We start from the raw sequence: 13,460 nt of genomic DNA on the forward strand, positions 1-13,460 counted from the left end.
ATCCATCACCACTGATCAGCATTTAGGGAAGTCGCCCGGGTGCAGATTCCCTATCTGTTTTTTACCTAGTCTTTTCTTAAATGATTGCAAGGAATTTGGAATTTTATTAACATCTCCATTGGTAAATTATTCCCATCCCTAACTCCCCTTCCTACAAATGAATACTTGCCTCAGTTTGTCCACTTGAATTCCAAATTTAGCTTCATATTGTGATCTTTCCTACTTTTAAAAACACAACTCAAATGTATTCGTTTACTAATATCATTCCACGCCATCTCTCCACTGAAAGCTCGGAACATACCCCTTAGTCGACCAGCTCGTCTCCTTTCTCCCGTGTTTTCCCAGCCCAAACTTTGCAACATTTTGGTACTCTGTTGTCGAAAATCATCCACAAGAAATCGAGCTGCCTTTCTTTGGATTTTTCCAGTTCTCGAATCAAACAATCCTGACGAGGGTCCCATATTATTATTATTATTATTATTATTATTATTATTATTATTATTATTATTATTATTATTATTATTATTATTTTCTTTGCGTTTAGGCCATCTGTGGACCACGGTGCTTGTGTTCTAGCTGTGTTTTTGTCTTCGTCTGCCCCTTTTAGCATACTGGATTGTGTTCTTAGTGGCCTCTTGAGCCTTCCTGTTGGCCCAGTATTCCTTCATTTTCTCGCTGAATTCTTTCCTGCGCTCCTCTGACCTATTATTATTATTATTATTATTATTATTATTATTATTATTATTATTATTATTATTATTATTATTATTATTATTATTATCATTATCTACTTGGTGTCTTGCCAGAGACTTACATGACCTCTCCTTTACATCCTTACTACAACACCTAAATACCCTCATAAAACCCTTTGTTTACAATACCGTTTATGTGATTACCCCAGTGAAGATCTTTCCTTATGTTAACATCTAGGTACTTACAGTGATACTCGTAAGGAACCTTCACTCCATAAACACAGTAATTAAAAGTGAGACGACTTTTCTTATTAGTGAAATTCACAACCTCATCTGTAACCTTGTTTGTCATCATACAATTGCGTGCTGTCAACCTCACAACATTGTCGAGGTCATTTTTCACTTGCTGATAATCTTGTAATATATTTGTAACTCTATACTGAATAACATCATCCGCAAAATCCGATTGTCATCTTTATATTCAACCTCCATTTTTACGGATCTACCTTACGATACTTTTGTTACTTTATCATTTTTGTATTCTTTGTTATATTTGCATGGTGTACAGGTTAAACGATGTCTAAATTCATCAACGACAACAGATAATATACACCTTAAGTTTACTGCTGCATAAATTTTTCGTGGTATTTATTATTATTATTATTATTATTATTATTATTATTATTATTATTATTATTATTATTATTATTATTATTACAGTTCTATCTCTGTGTGTTACAGGAGCTGGAGGATGTCTACTCAGACCTGTGTTCCACTCTGTCCGAGTCCGTGCTACAGGGAGCAGAGATCATTTCCTCTAGGGTAAGTACTGTTCAAAATCAGTGGCGACCTACCATTATGTATCTAACCTTATAACAGTGAGCGATTTGTCTTATGTTTACACTTCCCTGGAGTGAAGAAGGGGGAAATAATTATACCGACGAGAGGATAGTTTGAATCGGGAAACTGGGCTGCTCTACCAACCGCAGGGGCGTAACATTAGGTCCTGCAGGGCCTGCAATGCAGGCGATCCCGGATGTGTAAGGGGCCCCTCAGATTCCTCGCAGGAAAGTAATACACTCTAGCGTAATGTCACTCTGCAAAAACATGGTGTGGGCGGTATTGTAGATTCAATCCAAGTATTTTTTATTTTATTTTCTACAACTTTTAAGTAGAGGAATTGCCACTTGGTTGCATCTAGCAGCATTTTATTGTGTTGAGTGTATCACAAAACAGCTGTAAAAATGCCGTCTCTCACATCACCACACCACCCTCTTCAGAAAATACCTACACCAATTTGAAAACTTACAACCTGTTTTCCAGTCAGTGACCGGGTCAGGGATGTAATGAATAAAACAGATATAGGCTGTTAGTAGAATTGGGTCGCCACTCCGAAAGTGTTTTATTGATGACTGATAGATGCTATGAAATGAGAATGGAGAGTGTCGCTGGAATGAAAGGTGACAGGGAAAACCGCACTATCCGGAGAAAAACCTGTCCCGCCTTCGTTTTGTCCAGCACAAATCTCACATGGAGTGACCGGGATTTGAACCACGGTATCCAGCGGTAAGGCCGATGCACTGCTGTCTGAGCCACGGAAGCTCTCTACACCAAATTATTTTAAAATAATTACGGCAATGAACATTGATACCAAAATTTCGTATTTTAGTTATGAAATAATACTTTCTTGATGTGTGATGCACCTCAGATAGTATTATGCACAAATTTTGCAGAAAATTTAACTTTTACCATACATTATTCGACAACAATGTGTATAATGTCTATAAGAAGCTGTAGTAATATTAAGTCAACTCAGTTTTGAACGAGCTCTCTTTGCACGAAGTTCATAATTTTATCAGTTGTGCGGTTTGATCATTTTCAAACTTTATTTGTACTGTCATTTATTTAATATTATTAGTATACTTTTCTGTGTTGTAATCCAATAAATTATGGTAACCGAGACTTCGTATCGGTGAGAAAGTATACTTCTGTAGTTACTGAAAAATGCAACCAGTTAAAGTACGAACTTCTACAGTAAGTGGTTCATGGTTGGGAGTTCAGCAGATTAGCCCTTAAACCACGAAGGCAGACAAATAAAACCTGTTAAACGTTATTTTTGTTAATCTTACAATAACAAATAATTCCTTCATTTATATAACGTGACAGTATATTGCATTACTTCTACCTGCTATAATTACATTTATATTAAGATATAAATATTGCATTGTATTTGAGGGGGCCCGAATGTTTATTTTGGCAGGCGGGCCCGTATCATTTTCGTTACCGGTACGTCCCTGACCAGTCGCGATTATACCACACCGGTATGTAACTTTCATAGCGAAAGGGAACGTTGTCAAGATGTGTTTCATGATCCCCAGGATAATACACCTCCATATGCATTATAAACTGTGGAAGTCGTCTGATTCATTATGATCATTTACTCACAAGGGATCTGTTTATGTTGAACCAGACCGATTGCAATAAAACTTGCTAGGATGATCAATTAAGACACTGATAGCGATTCTTCCATAAAAAATATTTATTTGCTTAGAAAAAACTATTTGTTGCTGCTGTTTTAAATGGAACGTGATGTATTGAAAGCTTCGACAGTAATGCAACTTGATAAGAGATGAGAACAACGCTGCATGCCCGCCGTTCTAACATAGGCTGTGCATAGCATGACAAAATGAGTGAATCTCAACACGACTGTGTCAGTTTCCTGGTTTGTGCTAGTAAAATAACGTACTATATAAATGACATGCACGTGTATATACAGATTACCATTACTACCTACTACTACTACTACTACTACTACTACTACTATTACTACTACTAAACTGTTTTCATACCTCCCCTGAAGGGGGAGGCGGGCCTCTTAGACGGTGACGCTGTCTGTCAGGCCGGAAGATCAGGAGAATGGAAAACCACGGAAAAACATTCTCAGGACAGCCGACGGTTGGGGCCAGCCGTGAAGTCCAGCGCTGTCTACCGGATGCAGAAGCGTAGAACCACGGTAAAGTCGTGGCCACCCCTTCTCTGCTCGGTTGGCCGGTCAGAGTGCAGAGCTGTTGGACAACGCACTAGCCGTAGCCACATATGGGCCGAGACCCACACTGCATCTACCAACCTGGATTACCAATATCCTTGCAGCACGTAATATATCAGATCCCATTACAAACGATATAGAAATAATGAACACTAATATTTTCAATCAATCAATCAATACTGATCTGCATTTAGGGCAGTCGCCCAGGTGCCAGATTCGTTATCTGTTGTTTTCCTAGCCTTTTCTTAAATGATTTCAAAGAAATTGAAATTTATTGAACATCTCCCTTGGTAAGTTAATCCAATCCCTAATTCCCCTTCCTATAAATGAATATTTGCCCCAATTTGTCCTCTTGAATTCCAACTTTATCTTCATATTGTATTCCTTCCTAAAGACGCCACTCAAACTTATTCGTCTACTAATGTCATTCCACGCCATTTCTCCGCTGACAGCTCGGAACATACCACTTAGTCGAGCAGCTCGTCTTCTTTCTCCCATTTCTTCCCAGCCCAAACTTTGCAACATTTTTTAACGCTACTCTTTTGTCAGAAATCACCCAGAACAAATCGAGCTGCTTTTCTTTGGATTTTTTCCAGCTCTTTAATCAGGTAATCCTGGTGAGGGTCCCATACACTGGAACCATACTCTAGTTGGGGACTTACCACAGACTTATATGCCCTCTCCTTTACATCCTTACCAAAACCCTTAAACACCCTCATAACCATGTGCAGAGATCTTTATTTAAAATCCCATTTATGTGATTACCCCAATTGAGATCTTTCCGTATATTAACACCTAGGTACTTATAATGATCCCCAAAAGGAACTTTCACCCCATCAATGCAGTAATTAAAACTGAGAGAACTTGTCCTATTTGTGAAACTCACAACCTGACTTTTAACCCCGTTTATCACCATACAATCCCCTGCTGTCCATCTCACAACATTATCGAGGTAATTTTGCAGTTGCTCACAATCTTGTAACTTATTTATTACTCTATACAGAATAACATCATTCGAAAAAAAGCCTTACCTTTGATTCCACTTCTTTACTCATATCATTTATATATAAGAAAGTATAAAGGTCCAATAATACTGCCTTGAGGAATTCCCCTCTTAATAATTACAGGGTCAGATAAAGCTTCGCCTACTCTAATTCTCTGAGATCTATTTTCTAGAAATATAGCAACCCATTCAGTCACTCTTTTGTCTAGTCCAATTGCACTCATTTTTGCCAGTAGTCTCCCATGATCCACCTTATCAAATGCTTTAGACAGGTCAATCGCGATACAGTCCATTTGACCTCCAGAATCCAAAATGTCTGCTATATCTTGCTGGATTCCTACAAGTTGAGCTTCAGTGGAATAACCTTTGCTAAAACCTAACTGCCTTCTATCGAACCAGTTATTAATTTTGCAAACATGTCTAATATAATCAGAATTAATGTCTTCCCAAAGCTTACATGCAACGCATGTCAAACTTACTGGCCTGTAATTTTCAGCTTTATGTCTATCACCCTTTCCTTTATACACAGGGCTATTATAGCAACTCACCATTCATTTGGTATAGCTTCTTCAACCAAACAATAATCAAATAAGTACTTCAGATATGGTACTATATCCCAACCCATTGTCTTTAGTATATCCCCAGAAATCTTATCAATTCCAGCCGCTTTTCTAGTTTTCAACTTTGTATCTTTATGTAAATGTCATATCATATGTGAATTTTAATACTTCTCTAGCATTAGTCTCCTCTTCTATCTGAACATTATCCTTGTAACCAACAATCTTTACATACTGCTGACTGAATACTTCTGCCTTTTGAAGATCCTCACATACACACTCCCCTTGTTCATTAATTATTCCTGGAATGTCCTTCTTGGAACTTCTTTCTGCCTTAAAATACCTATACATACCCTTCCATTTTTCACTAGATTTGTATGACTGCCAATTATGCTTGCCATCATGTTATCCTTAGCTGCCTTCTTTGCTAGATTCAATTTCCTAGTAAGTTCTTTCATTTTCTCCTTACTTCCACAGCCATTTCTAACGGTATTTCTTTCCAATCTGCACCTCCTTCTTAGTCTCTTTATTTCTCTATTATAATAAGGTGGATCTTTACCATTCCTTACCACCTTTAAAGGTAGAAACCTGTTTTCACATTCCTCAACAATTGCTTTAAACCCATCCCAGAGTCTGTTTACATTTTTATTTACCGTTTTCTACCGATCATAGCTACTTTTTAGAAACTGCCTCATGCCTACTTTATCAGCCATATGGTACTTTTGGTACATTCATAGACTATAAATATTAATAGGTTTGTAGAGCGTGAAATTATATTCATGTTCGCAAAATATCATTTTCAGTATAATTTTTTATGTAACCACAAACGAGAACTATCGTTATTTTTCAACAGTGCGCATTCAAGGTCATTCTACCATTAGCTAACTGTTCCGAGCCACCCAGCTATTTTTAAGCATTTCATTATAACACTACCGTTAATTTTACGTCAAAATTATTATTGCAATTAAGTTTAGATATTAGTTGATCATTCACCGAAATGTCATTGAAATTTATCTGGTCCAATCGAAACAGTTCACTTGCTGGTAATTTTATTTCCACATTCACCCTCAGTCTTCCTGTTAAAACTGTTCAGCTCTGTAAACGTCTTGACTGCAACTTGATCTTTGTTTCATGTCATTTCACTCGCTTCGAGTAGAGTACGAAAGCTTTACACTGCTTGTTGTTGACATAGAGGCTTCATTGTTTAGATCGATAAAAGGCAGCATTCAGAAGATATGTTCCCTTGCTATTATAACATCATTGAATTGAGTGAAGGATGCATTCCCTTCTCGTATGCATTGGTGAAGGTAATACAATTAGAAAAATAACTGCCATTTGCAGTAACTATTCTTCTTTACTTATGAGTGACTGTGTCCTTCGTACTAAATTGGACGCGCTGCATTTTGTGTATTAAAACTTATTCTTACAATAATACTGCTTATAAGAAATAAAATAATATCTAATTATTTGGTTCACCGGTTACAGGAATTTATACTTATCGCAATAATCGGTACTCAACTTTAAGATGAAAATGATTTGGCGTATGGCGTTTAGTGCCGGGAGTGTACGAGGACAAGTTCGGCTCGCCAAATGGAGGTCTTTTAATTTGACTCCCGCAGGCAACCTGCACTTCCTGATGAGGATGAAATGATGATGAAGACGACACATACACCGAGACCCCGTGCCAGCGGAATTAACCAATTATGGTTAAAATTCCCGACCCTGCTGGGAATCGAGCCCAGGACCCCTGTGACCATAGGCCAGCACGCTAATCATTTAGCCATGAAGCCGAACAACATTAAGATCATGTAGTATATCATATTATTATTAAGTTGATTTAGTTGATTCATTTATTCACAATTGGCGGTTTACGCAGATTCATTAATAACCTATTCATTTTCTCCTTTTATCGGGATGGATGAGGTTATTAAAGGTATAATTGGCCTTTGCTGGCGGGATCTAGTGTTGACAGTGCACTATGTCTTCTGGTATAGGCCAGAGCAATTCTGTTACTTTCGTTGATCTGTCTCTGTCTTATCCTTGGCTTTGACAATATGAAAGTGACTGAGGTATGAGCGATGTTAGTAATGCCATTCCTTATGCAGCCAGTCCCTGCTATGAATGGTGTGAAAATATTTCTCATAGGGTCGGTTGTTGCATGCATTTTAGTGGGCTTGGCAGACTGATATGTAATTGCAACTACTGGCTCAGTGAGGAAAGCAACGGGAAACTACCTCACTCCTCATTTCCCTAGTACGCCTCTTCACTGATGCCTAGGCCATCTATGCCAACTGATCCCGGAGCTGTTGAGGATCCAGCCAGCCTTCGGGCTGAGGACTGAACATATATACAACACAATAATGTCCTCAGCTCAAAAGCTGGTCGGAATCCCAAGAGATCCATCGTGGGCTATCATAAATAGCCTAAGGCATGGCGTTACAAACAATCGCTTTTATATCGCCAAAGCCAAGGATGAGACTGAGATTGATCAATGAAAGTAGCAAACATTTTCCAGTTCATACCAGAAGATACAGTCCATTGTACACACTGTATCTCACCAGAGATGGGCCTGAGCTTACGATAAAGATGAGAAGAATAAGACGAAGAGAATAAGAAGAGAAAGATAAATGGTCTCGGCTCCTGGGCTAGTTAACTCTACGTAAGCTTATTTCGCAACTTGGCGATCAAAGTAGACTTTCTGTTTTAATTATTTAGTCACACCAGCGTAGATAACATTTGTTAGTGCTCCTAGAAATAAAGCTGATACGGGAGAGAGATACGCCCTCTACTATGACTGCTAATAACGCCTTCTCATTCGCCCGGCCACACACGTAAACGAGTGAACACAAGTGCTTGGAGCGCTCGTCTGCTTGACGAGACTCGTTCAGTGATCATTGCTAAGAGTGCCAGTGTAATTTGAGCCTGTGTTTACCTTACTTGGTGTTTTTCTTTGTTCGTGGATTGTCTTGTGTTTATGTTCATAATATCTGTGTGTCTTTAAGTAAGAGCAAAAGCAGATCGGGAAATGGGAATTCATTTCCTCTCAACTATCAACAACGTCAAGAATGGCTAAATGCTATTTGAAGAAAGGATTTCTCGCCGAATTTCACTTCAAGATCATCGTTAGTTCGTAGTGTACAGGTTTATAAATACGACGTCTGAGACATAATGTTGTTCCTAGCTTTTTCTACGCGTATTCACCACACAAGCTTCCTGCTGAAAAGCAGACAAGACGTAGTATTCTTAAGTCACCAATGCCTCATAGAAGTAAAAAAAAAAGAAGGAAGTGTGAGGAATGCTCTGAATCCACTGGCGAATTGGATGAGGATTTACGTGAAAATGAAACTCAGCCGACTGTCAGTCATTGTTCGCTAGGGATACAGACAACGTCTTCCTTGAGAGTAGGTTAGATAAGGCTGGTAAAGAGAAAGCAAACCTTCGAATGAAATCGTAGTGGGCTAACATGAAGCTAAAAATGTTAGAGGCAGACTAAAGTTAGCAAATAATAAGCTAGAACAATATCAGAATAATTATTACGAGTATTTAAGCTCCGTAATTAAAGCACAGCAAAATTACGCCAATAACTCTGATCTGTGAGCATGGATTTTTCTAGACATGGTGGATAATTTTCACAAAAAAACTACCAAGATGATCCGAGAATATGATAAAACAATGCGTGATTTTTCAATCTATCTCTCCCAAGGGCTACAAATTTTCGAGAAAATGTGTGTTTGCCATACCGAGTAAATTCACACTTTCGCGCTACGTAGTAGATATAAACTGAGAGACTGGAAAAACACCCTTAATAAAGGAGCACCTCTTAGCAGAAAGTCAGCGCCTAAGTGAAGCAGAGAGAGTGTGTTCATTGGTAGTTCGCGAAATGTCCATCAAACAGCAGATAATATATGACGAGAATCTCGACACCTTCCTTGGGCAGAAAGACGCTTCAATCCATGCTGAGCAAATAAAAACCACTCAAAATGACTGTCACGCAAGCAAAAGTAGAAATCCAATCACCCTGGCCAATAACCTTATCTGTTTTTAATTTCTGGTGTGGCTGCTAAATTCAGGCTACCAGCAGCATTCTTCTTCTCTAAGAGACTTTCATGTACAGTTGGGTTGGGCACTATGTCTCTGTTTCAGTACACTCTGCCGGTGCACAGTTATGTTCCGTTGTTCCGGAACACCGAGTTTCAGTTGTTTCAAAACATTCTCCAGCGAGACCGAGACAGTGACTGTTATGTGTTCTGTCCCGTTGCACCGGCCACTGGCCTTCGGTACATGCGAATCACTTATTGTGTTCTGTTTTGTTTTCAACTGTTCTCTAAGAGTGTTTTCACTGAAGCTTACAGTATACCGTACAAAAGGTGATAAACTTTGCAGGAATTTCACCGGAGTTCTGCTTGAGATATTTGTAAACACATTTGCTGTCCGTGGAATTGTGACAGGTATATTCCAGAACGAAAACTTTCTTATCCTAAAAGAAACATTAAAACATTATTTTTGGGCGTGTATTTCAGAGTTCCGACTGCTTTTTATCATGGCGTGGACCTTTATCCTGGCCCTAATTGGTCAAAATACAGACCGATAGATTTCAAGTGGTAAAAATATCCTTGGAATAGTTACTTTTAAACATATCTACTGTCGCTGTATATGTATATTTCATACTGACTGCAAAATATTAACCTAAAAGCAGCCTTTAAACGTGATCACTGGGCGCGAATTTCAGTGTCCCGTCTGTTCTTACGTTCCCTGCAGCTTTACGCTGGTCGTAACTACACACAGCACGTTCGGTACAGGCATTTTCCCGCTGGCGCGGAGCATGCCATGTTGCCTCACAAAGTAATCTTCCTCGCAGTTACGGTTCCGTGTGTCGTGTGCCGGCACTATGTACCGATACACTCCACCTCATGCTCCTAATGTTTCGGAACAGTTAGCTGTCTTCCCTACCCTAAGGTACAGAGCTACATACATTAACACTCTCAACAATAAAAGAAGTAGAAACGTGTGGCTTTTTTGTGTTGCACATTGTGAGTGGCATCATAAGACTAATGTCAGCATGATAAGAAGACATAAGACTAATGTCAGCATGATGAGAAGAATGTCTTGTTCAAAAGACATGAAACCGAAGATCTGTCATACTGTTGATAGTGCAAGGCTTCTTTTTCTTGCTTTCGATCAATGTCACATTGTGAAAAACGAAAGAAATTATTTGCTCGAAAAATCTGTTTGATGGTTCCCAAGATATAAGTGGTGATTTTATCAGGAAACTGTATGAGACGCAATCAAAAGAAACTGTGAAACCGGTTCCTTTCCTTACACGCAAACACACTGAGTCTTCTAACTTTGAAAAAAGGAATGTGCGACGCGCTAGAGATATTTTCTCTACTGAAGTAATAACAGCCCTAGGATATTAAAAAAAAAACATTCATATAAAATTGCGCGCGATTTTGTTAATGCAGGTACCACTATCAAATACATGTTATCAATAAAGAAATGGCTTGACATAAGTGATGCCAGTAACACACATGTAGCAACATTGCAGCCGGACAAGATGCATTTTTTCAGCTTGGATCACGAGAGATTGGAGTGGCTGGAAAATGATTTTCCGCAGTACTTGAAGGAACTTACGAACGCCAGTGAGAAAGCCGCAAAGCAATTTCTAAGCAAGGAGACGTATGAGGCTATTTTGTTAACGACTGCATCAACAGTGGGTTGTGTCAAGTACCTTCTTCAGTCAGTATTTCATTTCGTACTGACCCGAACATTCAATAGTGACTCTATAGAGATGGTTTTTAGCGCTCTGCGGAAAATTTCAGGCAGCAATGATATGCGGATGCCTTAGTTGTCATTTTCAGTCTCAACCTCATTTTGAAGTCGGGAATCATGACTATTCCTGCAAGCAGTAACGTGGATGTGGAGTCTGGCACTTCTGTGTTCGTAAATACGAAAGAGAGCCTTCCAAACACGCCCCAAGGTCAGCGCAATGTAGCACATTTACCAGATTAAGTCGCGTGTATCCCTGAGGATCTCCACAAATCCCATAGTAAGCCACTTTTTTGTACTTACGGTAGCAAATGTTTAAATATATTTACAATAACTATTTCCTCATTGTTGATCTGAGGTACGATTTAAAATCCGAAAATTTTGTCTTTCAGATCTGGGCTACCTTTCTTTGAAGTTAGCATGTCTCTCATAACAGAAGGTTTTGTTGTTCGGAAAGCACTCCTAAAAATCAAATGTGACTTCTGCTTGATTCTTTTGACAGGACCGAAATGTTCGTCGGTGCTAATGGGCTTGATTTGTAAAAGAGATGAAAACAGCAGGCTGCAGTACCCATCTGATTTGTTGTTGTGGATTCTGAGAGTTATTCATGATTTTGTATTCTAAGTACAGCCGTTTGTGCACAAAAATCCTAGTGCGTCTATGTGTGACTATTTAGTTCCTGTTTTGCGGGATTCACCTCAGTTCTGTCGTCCTGAAATCGGACATTCACAGTTATTGAATGTAGTTGTTTGCGAGTGTGCTATTCCAGTATTCTTAAATAACATAGCTACTACATCAACAACAGAGATATTTGAACTCAAAACCCTTAAACAGAGAGGCATCGCGTATGCAGCTCCAAAATAGAGAGGTATCTGTATTTCTTTCCTATGGTACAGTTAATGTTATTTTGTACGGTTTTTTCCGCAGCATATGGACACGTTCTTCACTGAATTTCTTTATTAAGATGTAAGGTGTGATTTAAATATGTTTACCGAGTGATTGGCTAAATATTAAAACAGAAATATAAAAATTACTTTACATGTGCTGTAATGAACAATCGAGCTTCAATGCCAGTGATAGCTACGTGAATTAACCGCACAGCCACTTGCAAGGTGGTTTCATTTTTCAGTAACTCATCATCATCATCATCATCATCTGTTTACCCTCCAGGTTCGGTTTTTCCCTCGGACTTGTGAGGGATCCCACCTCTACCGCCTCAAGGGCAGTGTGCTGGAGCTTCAGACTCTTGGTCGGGGGATACAACTGGGGAGTATCACCAGTACCTCACCCAGGCGGCCTCACCTGCTATGCTGAACAGGGGCCTTGTGGAGGGATGGGAAGATTGGAAGGGATAGGCAAGGAAGAGGGAAGGAAGCGGCCGTGGCCTTAAGTTAGGTACCATCCCGGCATTCGCCTGGAGGAGAAATGGGAAACCACGGAAAACCACTTCGAGGATGGCTGAGGTGGGAATCGAACCCACCTCTACTCAGTTGACCTCCCGAGGCTGAGTGTACCCAGTTCCAGCCCTCGTACCACTTTTCAAATTTTCGTGGCAGAGCCGGGAATCGAACCCGGGCCTCCGGGGGTGGCAGCTAACCACGCTAACCACTACACCACAGAGGCGGACTCTTTCAGTAACTACAGAACTATACTTTGTATCCGATACACACAATCATTTATTCGATTACAACACACACAAAAATATGAACAAAATTAAATTAAAACTGTTCAAATAAAGTTTGAAAAATATCAAACCGTATAACTGATAAGCCGGCCCCGTGCTATAGGGGTAGCTTGCCTGCCTCTTACCCGGAGGCCGCGGGTTCGATTCCCGGCCAGGTCAGGGATTTTTACCTGGATCTGAGGGCTGGTTCGAGGTCCACTCAGCCTACGTGATTAGAATTGAGGAGCTATCTGACGGTGAGATTGCGGCCTCGGTCTAGAAAGGCAAGAATAACGGCCGAGAGGATTCGTCGTGCTGACCACACGACACCTCATAATCTGCAGGCCTTCGGGCTGAGCAGCGGTCCCTTCAAGGGGTGTAGTGCCATGGGGTTTGGGTTTGGTAACTGATAAGTCTATTATTACTGTACCCATTGTTATTAGCACCGCGCAAAGAGAGCTCGTTCGAGACTGAGTGGACTGATTGTTACTACATCAGGTATTCTTGGAATTGTACATTGTTGTCAAATAAATACTACTACGACTACAATGTTTTCATTCCTCACCTGAAGGGGCAGGCCGGCCTCTTAGACGGTGACGCCGTCTCTCAGGCCAGAAGATTTGTTGCGGTGAATGAGATGTGCGGAGAAGGTGAGGGGGTAGACGGCCGTGGCCTATACTAGGAACTATCCCGGCATTCGCCTTAGTGCTGAAGAATGGAAAACCACGGAAAA

At 39.9% G+C, this 13,460-nt stretch overlaps 1 protein-coding gene across 8 annotated transcripts in view; it reads left to right on the top strand.

The window, feature by feature from the left end:
- The first annotated feature begins 1,436 nt into the window (after positions 1-1,436).
- The window catches only part of LOC136858540 (SH3 and cysteine-rich domain-containing protein 3), a 325,524-nt gene continuing 313,500 nt past the window's right edge, over positions 1,437-13,460 (top strand). For all 8 annotated transcript variants that reach the window (XM_067138153.2, XM_068225594.1, XM_068225595.1 and 5 more), the window contains exon 1: positions 1,437-1,514. The gene's annotated coding sequence lies outside the window, so the exon portion shown is untranslated. The remainder of the gene's footprint in view (positions 1,515-13,460) is intronic.

This window comes from Anabrus simplex, chromosome 1 (assembly GCF_040414725.1).
Source record: "Anabrus simplex isolate iqAnaSimp1 chromosome 1, ASM4041472v1, whole genome shotgun sequence".
In the NCBI taxonomy this organism is placed as follows: domain Eukaryota; kingdom Metazoa; phylum Arthropoda; class Insecta; order Orthoptera; family Tettigoniidae; genus Anabrus; species Anabrus simplex.